Raw genomic sequence first — 2622 nt, 5'->3', positions numbered from 1 at the left:
TCTATCTCAGATTAATGTTGCAATCAAAAGCAAAATTTCCCTTGTATGTCTTAATTTTCCCCTCCACCAAATGCTGGTGAGAAAAGGAGCTGAAAATACCCCTTGACTTGTTGTTAGATATTCATAAGATCTATCTTGAATGGTTTTTGAATATATTGTCTGAAATGCAAAAACTTGAAGGCATAATACACTTTAATTAAAATGAAAATAGAGATTATTTGAGGCTGGCATATTTTGGTCTTCCTATGCCAAATAAATGGTATTCTTAATATAATATAGAGGACTAGGTAATGATTAAAAACCATGAGAATAAAATAGAAATAAGTGAAGTGCAAAATTATAGTTGAAATACAAATGATATAATCCCAGTTTTACTGGAAAAACTGCATTAGCATATGTGGACATTAATATATATATGGGCAAAAAATATGAAGGAGAATATTAACATGTTTACTTCAAGGTTAAGAGTACAGGTGATTTTATTATCTGTATTTTTCACACTTTTCCCCCAATGAATGTTATATTAATTAAGAAACCAGATTACTTCCCAACTCTTCAGAAGCCAAAATGATTCATTTTAAAAATTTGCTAGGTTTGTCTTCTAAAAATATGCTATCTGCTACTTTCATTTCAAAAATGATGTAAAACTACCCATAATTTTCTAATAGTTAAATTTTTAAGTTAAAGGAGAAATGATTTTGATTATTTTTACATTAAGAGAAGTAGAGCTCATAGAATTGATTTGGTTTATGCAACTTTCAACAGACAAATATGTTCAAGAAGATACATTAAAACAATCTACACACCAGTTTTCATTTTTGCCTACCCATGTCCTAGCCTTTTTATTTTTTAACTTTTGTACTTCTATGATTTTCTTTGATTTTTTAATCACATATTAAAAGAAAAATAAGTTTTATCTATTGCATTTTGTTAAATGCTATTGGTTAAGTGCCTGCAATGTGCTAAGCTACTCTCATATATGAAACAAATTATATGAAGCCCTTCTTTTTCCACAGCCTATCAACCAGATAAGAATGAGGCAATTCCTGAATCACCAGTGATTTCTCTATTTTATGGAATAATAGAAGAAACTGGCTAGTGAGAAGAAAACATCAGTTCCGTGGTCTATTTCAGTGGCATCTTCAGTGATGAACGTGAGCCTTGGCCAAAAACATCCTTTCTTTTGTTCAAAGGTCAGCTGAATTATTATTATTATTATTTTATTATTATTTTTTGGGGGGGACAAGAGTCTTACTTCGTTGCCCTTTGGTAGAGTGCGGTGGTGTCATAGCTTACAGCGAACTCAGAATCTTGGGCTCAAGGGATTCTCTTGCCTCACCCTCCCAAGTAGCTGGGACTACAGACTCCCACCCAAATGCATGGATACTTTTAGGTCTCGCTCTAGCTCAAGCTGGTCTCGAACCTGTGAACTCAGGTGATTCTCCTGCCTTGGTCTCCCAGAGTGCTGGAATTACAAGCATGAGCCACTGTGTGTAGGATATGTTTATTTCTAAATATTATCCTACATTTATTTAGAAATAAACATATCCTACAACCATGCCTGGCCCAGCTGCATTATTCTTACAGTTACAAAGAATTCTGCTTAACAACAGAAAATATAATTAGTATCTTTAAAAAATAGATCAAGTGACTTGGTTTTTAAGAAGGAGGTGTAGGATAATGACAAAGGAGTTTTGAAGGTGAGAGAGAGGAGTAAAATTTATGTAAATGAAGTAGAGGAAATTAGATGTTGGTCATTTTATGAGAGGCATCCTTCATGGTTTAGAGGTGACTTAAGCTTTCTCACCTAAATTTCTCTTTCTCTAATTGTGTCTATTCAAGCTAGATAAAATGGTATTTACAGAGCAGCCCATTTGACCATTTTTCTGGATAAAAAACATTTATGCACAAATTTTAAAAACCTAATTGTTCAGAAAATCCTGTCCTTAATAATTGTAGATTAATAAAGACATATTTAGGAAGATATTTTAAAAGCTTATGATAGTCACATAATAGTCACATAATATGTTAATTGAAAACAATGGAATAAAAACTTGTAAAAAGAGATAATTTTATAAATAAGGTTAAAAAGCAAATATATATGTCTAGAAAAACAGACTATAAACAAATACTGCATACTAAAATTAATGGTTGTTAAGCTATGTCTCTGAGTGAAATATTTGACTGATTTTTCAATTACTTCTGCATTATTTCCTATTTTTATAAAGTGCTTATTTCAAAAAGAAATGAAATCTTTACTAAATGCAGTTTACTAAAAGCATACATAATTAGATGTGTAAAATAAATGCAATTTACTAAAAGCATACATAATTAGGTGTAAAAAAGTTAAAGTAATTTTAAATAAAGAAAATTCAAGACCAAGTACCTCGATCTATTTTTTAAAGATACTAAAATTCAAGGTCATGACTAAACTATCAAAAAAGACTTATTTAGACATGCTGAACTTTAAGAATCAATACCACTTAAAGACAAATGAAACCATCAATAGGACATACAAAATGTAATGAAGACCCTTCATTCACTTCCTTAATTAATTACCTTTTAATATATACTAGTAGTCATATGAGATGAGAGAAAAAAGTTTGTGAGATCACAATCCAA

The sequence above is a fragment of the Nycticebus coucang genome, chromosome 11 (assembly GCF_027406575.1).
Source record: "Nycticebus coucang isolate mNycCou1 chromosome 11, mNycCou1.pri, whole genome shotgun sequence".
NCBI lineage: Eukaryota > Metazoa > Chordata > Mammalia > Primates > Lorisidae > Nycticebus > Nycticebus coucang.
This window is presented reverse-complemented; position numbering follows the sequence as displayed.